A 12,372-nucleotide genomic window follows, 5' to 3' on the forward strand; every position below is an offset into this window, starting at 1 on the left:
TCCCATCCAATCCCTGTCAACTAATTGCTCGATCTCTTATCGACCAAGGCGACCTGCTGATTCCACGTCGCCAGAACGGTTCTTCTTCCTGTCCCGCGGGTCCAACTGGATCTTAGATCATCGATCGTTGATGAGTCCACGTTTTTGTCTCCTGTCAAGGTTAAATGCTTGCTCCTCACGAGACCAAGCCCATGAATATTAGGGATGCTCCTCTAATGACAAGAATTCCCATGCTGAATATCTGAGATGCCTTTGACCAAATGGAACCGTTATGGAGGAACTGAGATGCATATGACAAATGAGAAATCCCCTCAGCCTCATTAGCTCCACTTAATCGCACGCACCTCTCCACGGAACGATGCTTGGATGAGTGGGTAACCAGTTGATGGTTTCTGTTTCTGGGTGTTGACCACCTACGGAGATCCAAGAGAGAGATGTGGAACCTAAAGACAGGCGACATTCCTCGGCTGCCGTAAATTTGCTTTAACCAAATCGCAAACAAATCGAACCGCGCATTGTTGTCCCTAAAAGAGCAGCTTGTATTACCTTCCTTCCCCTGGGAATTCCCCCCCAGATTCCCAATCCTCTCCACCCATTTGAGTGCGTGAGTCGAGTGCCTCCCACTCTGGACTTGTGAGTTTGTTTCTTTCTGTGTTGTCTGCCAATGCGTCGGCATGTCCGATTGCCTTCCATTGATACTGGCCACATCCCATCGCATCCCTCCTCTCCTCCAGTTGGTCTTCGTTAGCGGCTGCTTCACCTACTTTCGGCTGCCATGTCGCCATTCCCCTGCTCCTGTGCGTAGTGCTCAGTTTGGTCTCCATTTCCCGGTGCTGTCATCGCCTACGTTGTTTGTGGTTCTTGTGCTCCAACTCACCAACTTACCAACCTACCAAGAGGCAAAGCTGGCGGGGATCTGTGGCCAACGCCCATTGGAGCCAGAAACAGAGAAAACATTTGGTGGTAATGCGTTTCAATTACAATTGCAACGAGCGCGTTCCAAATTTCATTGTTCTGCTCTGATCTTTGGGAGATAAAGGCGGGAATGGGAATGGGAATGCCTTTCTGCATCTGTAGCTTTCTGTAGCTCCCTCCCCTCCACTCTCCTCCAGGGAAAGTGTTGCGAATTGATCCGCAAAGTAATTGCAGTTCCACTGCCTTCGATTCCGCAACAATCCTTTTAAGTAGCTCTTATTCTCGCCTCATCTCCCCTGGAAAGCTGGCACACATTTGCATGGCTACATGAGAGCTCCTCAATTAAAAGGAAGGAGACAAGGCAGCTCGTTCCTGATTCCTGATCCCTGGCCATGTTCCACTTGACTTTAATTGGATTTGCTTACATTTGGGCACATTTCCTCCACCGGGAAGAGAAATAGAGAAACAAAGGCAGCAACTGAATAGAAAGAGTGCGGAATGCGACACGACACACGATGACAAATGTTGATATTCAAATGGCACCGTTGGGGGCGTCAGGAGATTCAGCGGGCACTTGTCTTCAGCTGGTTACTGAGTGCTGGGTTCCTGGGCCTCGTCTTGGATATTGGATATTGGACTCGAGATCTCGGGCTTTTGTCACCAGAGGAGCTGTCCCCTGGCAAGCGACACCCGCAACTGGCATTCCAATCGATTGTTGGCCATGTTCCTCTTTGCTCGGGTGAGAAAAGTGAGCCGTTGGATGGTTGGATCCCCTATTCCATCCTCCACTTTACTCCATGATCTCCTCTATTCAACGCAAACAGGCAGCAGATGTTTGAAATGTTTGTCAACGTTTCCATGTCTTCTGTTTGCCGCCTTCTGTTCGGTGTCTCCTGCAATTGAATGCCTTGGAAAATGTCCACGGCACCTGTCAGCAGCACCAGAAGTCGGGTTTTCTCAGTATGTATAGTACCGTTGGGTGGATAGCACATTCCAGTGGGAGAATCTCCCGCAGCAATTAACTCTTTCAACCGAAGAATGCTCCAATGACTTCCCCAACAAATTGGGTTAAGCCTGCAGTTTGCAGTTTCCAGTTTACATAAAACAAGAGGATGGAGGTCCGTAGAAAGTGCATTTCCATATCCTAATTCGCTCTGCTCAGGAGTCAGCTCACGACTCAGCTTATCGGGGCCCAAAGCCTTGAATTCCTAACGAAATGTGTCAATAATTAATTGTATTCAATTAAAGCACGTTCTGGTCCCCACATCCCCACCTCCATTAGCATCCTGCTCAAAGTCAGCCGATGCTCGGATTAATTAAGATGCAGTCGGATCTGCAGACAAGCATTGGGATCGGATATCTCCTGGTTGTGGGGTTCCAGAGTCATGTAATATGCATTTGATGGCATCGATATAACCTCTCCTCCGTCCACGTTTCGGGTAAAAGTGCAGCTAAACATCAATTAGCCCAATTCCCAGGCCGTTGCCACTTTGAGTGGCTCCTCTTCTGGGACTTCTGTTTCTCCGTTTCTCTTTCTTTTGGCCTCATGTTGCATGTTGCATGTGGCTCACGTTGCATTTCGGCAACCAGTTGCATCTGCAGTTTGCAGTTGGCTTTTCCATTTCAGATGGGAGTTGAGTGGTGCTGCCCTTGTGATTAGACGCTGCTCTTCTTCGCACAAGAGTGAAACCTATCCGCCTGCAATTTTCATTTCATTTCTGTTTAGCTGACCCTCTGGCGGGGAAGAGGTCTTTTTTGGAGAGCCGTTCCCATATCACTCCATTGTAACCAGTGAATTCATACCATACAATATACAAAACCCTCTCATGGTCAGTTCCCAATGCACTCTGTTTGTCTCACGTGCCATCGAAAGTGCGTCGTGCAGAAGTTTCACTTCCCAGCGAACTCGAAAGTGATTCTAATCAAACGGGTACGGATTTAATGAAATAATGCCTGGCGAAGAGGAGAATGTAGAATCGCCACGAATCTTCGCCACCGTTTCACTCATGTCGAGTGTCAAGCGGACCGGGCTCTCAAGTAAATCAAATCCCAATCCCCGCGATCGACACACATCTTCCAGTGGTTCTGGCTCCATCCTCCTCAAGGTCTCTTCTGCAGCTCCATCTCCACTCCATCGACATCCTTCGATATTCCTGCATTCGCGTCACGATTCTGACCAGAGACAAAAGCAAAAAGTCAGGCAGATGAGCGATGGCCATGCATCACTGGCATAGGAATTGGATTTGGATTTGGGGACACTCTATACTCTATACATACTCCATTTCGCATTCCCATTCGGATGTATAATGCAGCATGTGACGATAAACTGGCCAGCGAATTGCAAATGTTTGGCACGGGAAATGAAAGTTCATTAAATCGCAGAAACAAAGAAAAATACGGGGTTTGTAAAATTCCACGGACCTGTTAAAAGTGAAACCTCTAATAGCCAATAATTGCTGACATCGGTGAAGTAGAAATAGATAACACCAAGCATCATTAACCCCCGGCATTCTCATTTGTTATCCTCCAACTTTCAACTGGTTTCGACTTCAGTTCGATTGCGATTTCATCTCACGCACAACGATGACATTCTCCCCAGTCGAGATTCATGCAAATAGCCATAAATTGTGATGGCAGAGGAATTGACAACCTGGGGAACTGCTGTGACCCACAATCCGATGTCTTATAGAGGGAGAATACTCTTGCTTTCCTCTTTCGTGCGAATCAATTAGCTCGAGATGATTTATGATAATCAGGTCACAGAATCGAAGGGAATCAGATCACAGCCCGCCCATGCCATTTCTATAAATTGGAATGGCATCAAGAACACCTTTCTATTTAAGCAAGCGAAAGATTAATGGATGGAGTGTAATGTGTGGACAAGGAATTGGCACAATCTGGGAAAACAATTTGTTAATCTTGCATCTCTGCTACAAGAGGAGAACATCGCATCATACAAGCAGAATTAACAAGGTTCTGGGATGTGCAGATGGAGACAAAGAAGGATAATGTCATGAACTTTGAGCCACGGAGGGGGGTGGACCTCCCCCGGTCCATCTCATCTCCATCTGAGGCATGACCCGATCCCAGACAGCGTCGCCTATCAGCAGTGACATCGCCTAAACAGCCGGGGGAACAACTTGGAGGATTGGGAGTGGGATGGGGTAGGAATAGGGGGACTTCGAACAAGACTTGATCCTGCTGCTCCTGTTAAATGTGGCCATGTCTACACTACTGGCACAATTTCCAGGCCAGACGTCTTCCCGTTGCTTTTCTTTCTTGCTTTTTATTGCCGTTCCTAATTCTTTTGCCTTTTCCTGCTGCTGTTGTCTTCATTGCTGAGCATTTTGTCAGCGGCATGTTAAGATTTAAATAGACATGCTAGGTAAGACGGAGCTCCTAACTTTTTTCCAGCGGGCGTAAGATGCACACTTTCGATAAAATTTCGGCTGAAATTTATGCAAGTCGGGGGGCAGAAGCCGAGATTTGCTAGGGCCGCCAAAAGGCAGACGAATGTTAATCCCGTTCAGGGAGAACTGGAAGACTTGAAGGGTGCTGGTCGCCCAATGATTTGGCAATTTGTGGTTTATTTTTTGCTCATGCGATTTTCTCAGATTTTTTTCTCCTGTTCGTTTGTACATAATTTACTAAGCGGCTTTTGTGTAATTGCTTCGAGACAATGTCTTCAAAGAGTGGGAGGCGGAGACCACCCGAGTTGGGTAATGACAAAATAAATGTTTTGGGCCGGGCTAAAAGGTCAACCGAGATGGCTGCATAACGGCATTCCTCGACAAGCGCCGACATCTAGAATGCAAAGCGATCGAGTTCCTGGACTCGGATTCGGATTCGAACTGGGATTTGTGCTACCAATTTATGCTTTGGCCCAGAGCTATCTGCCATTTATCGGTTTGGCAATTAAACTGGTCGAGAGTTGTGGTTTCGGGTCTTTGGTTCTTGGTTTTCGGTTACTCGGGTGAGGTTTCGCTTTGGAGCCAAGGTGGCGTTGGCAATTGTCGTCGCTCTTTGAGTTTTATCGCCGACAGCTACCGAAACCGTCCGTAAAGTCGTCTCTGCTTTATCAATGGCCCCGAGTTAATTGAATTTCCATCCATTGTGCGCACTTAAGTGGCACTTAACCCACTGCCGCAGGTCCAGATATGAGATGCAGCTGCAGCCAGGATTGCACTATGCCGGAATTCGTATAAACCAACAGAGCCCGACTAATTGATTTTTATTATTTTGGCCATTACCACTCAATTAGATGAAAGCTTAGACCGACTCAAGCCCAAATTTCACCCAATTGACATGTTTTGGCCCTCCGATTAGCTTTTAGCCGGCTTGTGCGGAATTTTAGCCGCCGGTCTAGCACTTAACCATCGTTTAAACCGCCGCTAAATGCGTATAATTATGGCCGCAATTAAGAGGCCCACTTTCGATGGCGCAGCCAAGCGATTTGGCAAGCGGGTCAGTGGAAAGGTTGCATTTCTCGGCTTCCACCGCTCGCATGGAAATTGTAAATTAATTAATTATACGGAATTCGCGCTGTGTGTGCGACTCCGAGTGCCGTATAATTCGTGTGATGTTCAATCGGCTTATGTCCGCAGAGTTCTCGGTAAATTGGCAAAAGAATATTACCGCCATCTCTGTTTAATGCGGGATCCCTCGCTGGGTGGCCACTAATCCGCTAAATTAGAACCAAACAATGGCCGGGCGGGCATAATTGTATTTGCGAAAGAGCCACGAGCAGGGGATTTTATATTCTAGCTCGAATTTGTAACGCAAACTGAAAAAAGGTGGCAAACCGATCCAAAGATGCCCGTTTATATATGCACAGAAAACAAATTGACAAAAGATCAGTTTGATGTGTGTTTTCATATCATTTTGATATGAATAAAGTTTATTTTTATCTTCAAAATATCAAAATATTTTTATTATCAAAAATACTACATTTCGAATTTTAAAGCAGTATTTTTAAAACTTTTATGATATGATAAAATATCAAGCTGATATGTTTGAATCATCAATTTTACATTAATCAGCTTTTTATTGATATGAAATGAGGTAGAAATGACCGTATTTCGTATAGAATTTTTTCTGTGTGTGTGTTGCCCATTTCTTTGCCTCTTTTTGGGCCATAAACCTGAATGGCCGCAATAAATGTGCTCGATCTCCAGCGACGATCGGTGAACATGAAGCCTAAGACGACCGACGACCGACTGAAATATGTATTTGATGAGTTTGACAACAATCGGCCGATCGATCTTCTGGCCGGGAGCACATAAACCAGAGTTCAGGTGGCCCATCAATTCGGGAGGCGATCGTTTGCCCTGATGCGAATCAATAACAATTTGTAGGGGCCACCGGAAGCTGAGTTAATTTAAAGGGAGGCAATAAAACCGAAAACCTTCACCGTTAGGCCTCCAAATTTTCTGCCTCTGATAAGCAGCATTTCCGAAAAGCATTTATCGCATATGCAAATGACCCACAAAATGGTAGTAAAACAGGGCCAAAAATATTAGCCGGGTGCTGACTTTTATGGTCTTTTATGGACACATGGCTTTCATTTTCATGGGAAAAACGAAAACACTTTCCAACTTTCAGTTTTCCTAGGGCCATAGGGCCATAAACGAAATAATTCTTAATTCAGAATTTTGGAGTAGGTTGTGGTGACAGAAAACCAGAACTGAAAGTGAAGGACCTGTGTTCAGAAAAAAACGAAAGTTGCTAGCCATCATTCAAGAGTTATGCAACGACGAATGTGGGAAAATAGTTGCCGAGGAATATGTGCAAATAAAAGATCTTCTAAAATTAGACAGATGATGAACGCTTGTTGGCCGAAAGCCTAAGAAATGAAAGTTACTGTTTCTCTTCTGACCGAAAGTCTTGTTTGTGCTGCCTGCGTATTCATATTCAAATCGATACGCTTTTCATGGGTTATTTCTGTGGCCCCAGACTCTCACTTTCATTGATCACTTGCATTGAAGACGGGGCCCTAACATGATTAGTTGCATATAGAATCGCTTAACGGGTTGACCTGCTGAAAGAAAAGCCAGTCAATATTACATGATTTATGAGTCATCAATTGTGCGCGGCCAAACAAATTGGAAACATCGCCTGTCAATCGAGTGGTCATCTCGAGGGGCAGGCTTCCAACTCCCATCTTCCATCTAACTAGCCATTCATCGAACCAGCGAGTCATCGATGAGTTAATCAAGTCGAAGACTGACAGCCGTCAATTACAACACTCGAATCTGCGCAATTGTTGATGCATTTTCTATTTGGTTATCGTAGACCCTTGAATAGAAACACTGAGAATAGAAAAGTTTTTTAAGTCTTCAAGGAATCGAAGTTTAGATACTCTTAGTAGCCTTTAAGAAATCATTCAAATCGATATCATAGTTCTAAAATTACTACTACATTTTTCGGCTGTTCATCTTTTTAACTATTATGAACAGATTAGGTGCTATTGTTTTTTCAAAAGCGAGTACTCGTTTTTGTTCGAAGAAATGCGATCCTTGCAAAGACCAAGCTTCCAAAAGTGATAAGGCCAAAGGAAAAGGGGACAAGAAAGACGAATGTGGAAGAAGTGAGTTATAATACAAACACACCCATAATATCTGCTAATATTACCATTATTTTTAAGGCACAACTCCCACTAATCCCAAATGTAAGAATGGCCCTGGTGCTAAATCAACTGGTGGTAAATCAACTGATGGTAAATCAGCTGGCGAATGCAAAAATGAGAAAAAATGAACGGTCTAACCTAAATTTTATTGTTAAATAAGTTTAGGGTCATGCTTTAAGTAAATGACTAACCAATGTGAATTGATATTTAAGCTATGAAATTATTTTATTATCATTAATCAGATAGAAAAACCTATTCTCAACACCTATTATCCTCTATAGAGCCGTAAACTCTGCAGTACAAACTCCCACCTTCTCGACATATTTGTCCACCCAAACGGCTCAAACATTCATCACTTCGCGCCTCATCAGCCAGCCATTATACCCTCGATTAGCAGTGGCATGCAGGTGAATATGCAGAGTCATCGAGCCATTCGAGCATCCTCCGTGGAAGTGTGAAGATGATTTGCACTTGGAAGACCATGGATGAGCCTTCGGCTACCGAACATTCCTCTCGTTGTTCCCCCAGGGAAAGAAAGGAAAAGAGCGGAGGGAGACTTAGTTTATGGTTTCTTCTGGCAACGGAGCAAGGCAAATCGTGCCTCGAGTTATGCAAATGAATTGTTTATTGACAGAAGTGTCACTCGTGGCTTGTTGGATAAACATTGCACAATAATTTTGACTAATTGCAAGGCAAATTGTTAGAAACGCGCAAGAGAAGTGGCTGCTGCTGCTGTGGTCAAGCGGACAACCCAATTTCAGTTTACTGACTGCATTTTTTCAGCTCGACTTGAAAAAGCCGCCGGCTGTTTTTCGGACCAAGTTGGTGAGGTGGGCGTTTTTGTGGACCAAAAAAATGGGGGAAAATGTGCTGGCTACTTTTTTGTTTGAATTATTGAACGAACGTATCGGGGGCCTCCGGTTAGAACTAACTGTGCGCTTGAGTTAAAGCCTGCAAAAATATTATAATCTTTATGCATAAATTCACACACCAACAACAAGAAGAACAACAACAACCAGCGGGCAACGCACAGAAACGAGTTCGAGTTCGTTACTTGAGTCTTTTGTTTGCAGTTGGCGGATATAAATAGCCATGGACCATTGAGTTTCTGCACTATAAACCCAATTTCGCCGGCGTTTTTTATGGCATCTGCCGAATAGCCTTAATGGATATATACGCCTAATTAGCCATAGACACACGATTCTTCATTAGCAAAGCTTAATCTCCGCCTGCACGATGAGGAGATTGGATTGAAGATGGATGTGGTTGTGAAGATGGACTTCAGACATGCTGGGAATGTGCGATGCCAATGCCAACTCAAAAATAATATAGAAAATATCTTTTTGCTGCACACGCAGCTGTGACCCACAATTGAAACAACAAATCAGGAAACCAGCAGATATGCAGACACAATTGCAAAACCACTTTTCGATGATTTAGTGCTCCCTCCGCCAAAACGACTACTACTACTTAAATTGCCCATTATCCGGCAGTACTTTTCGCTTTCAACTAGAGCAGTTAATGCCATTATGGCAGATGATACGGTTATGTGGATGCAACTCGAATCGATTGCAGGCCAAGCACATTACATCAGTGCGCTGCATCAAAAGAAATCGACCGCCGGCAGCCGAAAGATGGAAGCTCACTCACTTGGGCACTTGGGAGCTGCAGCTAAAATCGTAATAGAGCAAGTGATCGGGTCTATTGAGTCGAGATTTACAGTGGTGCAAAAGAAAATCCGAAACAAGTCCAAGAAAATATGTACATTGTACACAGTTGGGGAAATCCGAGCCGTTCGCCTCAGGTGCATAGAAAAAAGTTTAATTTTACATTTTTCAGAGATCAAGTTCATATTATATTTATATGAATGCAGATTAAATTTATCTTATTTAACATTATTTAAAAAAAAAATCAATTTGGCATATTAAAATAGTATTTTTATAAATAAGTGATATGATAAAATATGAAGCTGATATGATTGAATCATAAATTTAACATTGATCATATCGGCTTTTTATTGATATGATGTAGAGTTTACCCTTTTTCATATCGAATTTTTTTTTTGTGTGGTAGAACAGAATAAAATTGCAAAAATTTTAAAACACCGAACCCTACTTCCCAGCTCGGCCACAAATATTTCCCATGGAACTAATTAGTTCTTAAGTCTTTAAATCGGATCAGTTTATATTTATGCTCATTTATGAAGTAAACCCTTTTCAAGGAGGTGTTTATAAGCACAGTGTGAACTTTTTGCAATGCCAATTAACGATGCACCTGTTCTGCATAACGAACAGGGATAATATATATATACCTCCTTTGATTGTAAATCCCAGGAACTTTTATGAGTATGCACAGATAAAACGTTTACTATCTCTTTAGATCTTTGCGACACCATATCGTCGTCTCTGTGAATATAGAAATTTTCATTTAATTAGTTTGCGTTAGTTAAGAGTTCTAACATTCCTCTCAAATAATGGAATATTTATTAGCTGTCATTTCCATAAAACATAAACCAACCAAACCAAATGCTTTCCTCTTCGACTAGTTTTTCTCATGATTTTACACTCCGATTTGCGTAATTATTTTATTTACATTATAATTATTTTATTAGTAGCGCAGTAAAAAAATAAATATATGGCATTTCAACAGGCTTTTCATACTTCACAATGGGGTACCGAAAACCACTGTGCTGCAGAAACATGGAAATCATTTCAAATTTTTCCACTGGTCTGCTGACTAAAGTGCGAGTGGAATAAAGGCCATTAATATGAGCCAAAATAAAATTGATAATCGTCTTCCGTTAGCCGAGCCACTGATGCTGCTCCTGATGCACTTTTGTTGTCCGAGCCAAGTGACCCAGTTGTTCCCAGCGATATGAATGCATTCCTATTTCTATTCCAACCCAGAGCAGGATGTCCACAGTGGGCGGGCCTTTTAGCTTCTTGCCATTTACCAACTGCCGTCCACCATTTACCATTTGATATGACAAAAGTCCGTGAAAATGGCAGAGATCTGGAGCCTTATATAGGATAGGACAGGGTATATGGAAATTTTCGTTTCGTTTCGTTTTCTCCGCGGCAGATTTCCCTAAGCAGCCAAGACACGAAGTTCGGAGCCAGAAATAGGTGTACCCCCACCCCAGAGGCCTCAAATTCTCAAATTCTATGGCCATTTGGACACTGGGCGATCTCACCTCACCCAAATACGCGACAGCTCAATCAGTTGGCCATGACTGCGTGCTGCAGTTTTTCTGTTTCTATTTTTGCTGCTTTAACCAAAAGTCTTAACTTGACTTGGCCAATTTGATTTATGCTTGTGCCGGCCAGAGAACTTGTCTCTTCCTCGTTGCACTGCCGTTTCATGTTGGAATTCATGAATAAACATTAAAGCTGCCGAAAATTTGCAAGCCATGGCCATCGATAGAACAATAGAACTGAGCGGGGCGATGCTCCATTGTGTTTTATGGAACTGGAACCTGGAGTTAGGAACCTAGGAACCTAGGAATAGGAATAGCGAACCCTTGGAACGTGAGGTTCAGCTCGAGTACGAGTTCTCACAGATGCATGTCCACCCTTGAGGTTCAGGTTAAGATCAGATCAAGTTCTGTCACTCCCCGATCGAATCCATTTGGCACATTTCTCACAAGTTCTTGTCACATTCCGAGTGCGTGCAATATTGCTGAGTTATTTGTGAAAGCTTATTGACTTTGGGTGAACGCGTGCCTTTCTCAATGTGGCTTTGATTAGTTCGGGTGCTCGCATTGACCCAGAGAACTAGAGAACTACGTTCTACATTTCATTCCGACTCTTAATAACACTTTCGGTGTGAGAGCATCGATGGAGCAATTAAAGTGGGAGTCCCCGTTAGCCACCAACTTGGTTAGTAACTCCACAAGTCAGTCAGTTAGTGAGTCAGTTAGCCAAAGAACGGTTAATTTGCCCAGAGAGACGAGACACGAGCACTCTTGATAAATGGCCCTTCGTCCAGACTTCGTCCACTTCCTCGTGAAAAGTCTGCGACTAATCGTTGCAGTTTGGCCCCGCTTAGTTGGCCCGGCTAAGTAGTCTCACACCTTGGGACTCTATAGACCAGAACTCAGACAACTTGCACATCGACAAGGCGTCTGCTAATATTTCGGCCTGCCAGCGTGGCCACAACTCAATTAGGATGCCTGGAAATGATTCATTCTAATCTCGAGTCGGGTATCTGCAGTCATGAAGTCTGAAGACCCATTTACCGTTGCGGCATTCCCCGTGGCGGCTCTTAAGCGTTGTTGTGTCTAGAATTTTGCATGGCCATTTCATTATTGATTCGCATCTGACCAGGTCGTAAATGTCTTAATTTAGTTTGTTAAGTAAGGAGTACTGAAACCGTGATACCCTTTTCTTACAGGGTATTCGAATAGTCTCTTGGTAATTAGGAAAAGTGAGAGCTGGATGCTCGAGGTGCCACCAGCATCAACCAGTTCATCTAATCTGGCATAGCTCATCTCTTCAGTTTTCCCATTCGTTTATTTGTTTGTTTTGAAGTGAACGACTTTAATCGATCGTGGCAGCCTGCATGGGCCATCATTAGGGCCACACTCGAATTGTTAACACACTTGCAATGAAAGTGAAAAGTAAGTTAAAGTCGGGGCTGCACTTTCATTGCATTTCCAGCTCCAGATCAATCACTAATTAATCGACGACTGTCGAAGTAGGGTCAGCGCAGGGGTCGGTTGCGATCGCTGATTAATTGAGTCTTTATTGCGAATTAGTGGCGATCAAATAAAGACTGGACAAGATCATGGTTTCGAGCAATTAATTTACTCATTAGGCCATTTCTGTCGCATT

At 43.6% G+C, this 12,372-nt stretch overlaps 1 long non-coding RNA gene across 1 annotated transcript; it reads left to right on the forward strand.

The window, feature by feature from the left end:
* The first annotated feature begins 7,238 nt into the window (after positions 1-7,238).
* LOC108064622 (uncharacterized) lies at positions 7,239-7,744 on the forward strand. Its single transcript, XR_001770267.3, has 2 exons — positions 7,239-7,501; positions 7,559-7,744. It is a non-coding gene; the product is annotated as an uncharacterized lncRNA (long non-coding RNA).
* The last annotated feature ends 4,628 nt before the right edge of the window (positions 7,745-12,372 follow it).

The sequence above is a fragment of the Drosophila takahashii genome, chromosome 3R (assembly GCF_030179915.1).
Source record: "Drosophila takahashii strain IR98-3 E-12201 chromosome 3R, DtakHiC1v2, whole genome shotgun sequence".
Taxonomy (NCBI): domain Eukaryota; kingdom Metazoa; phylum Arthropoda; class Insecta; order Diptera; family Drosophilidae; genus Drosophila; species Drosophila takahashii.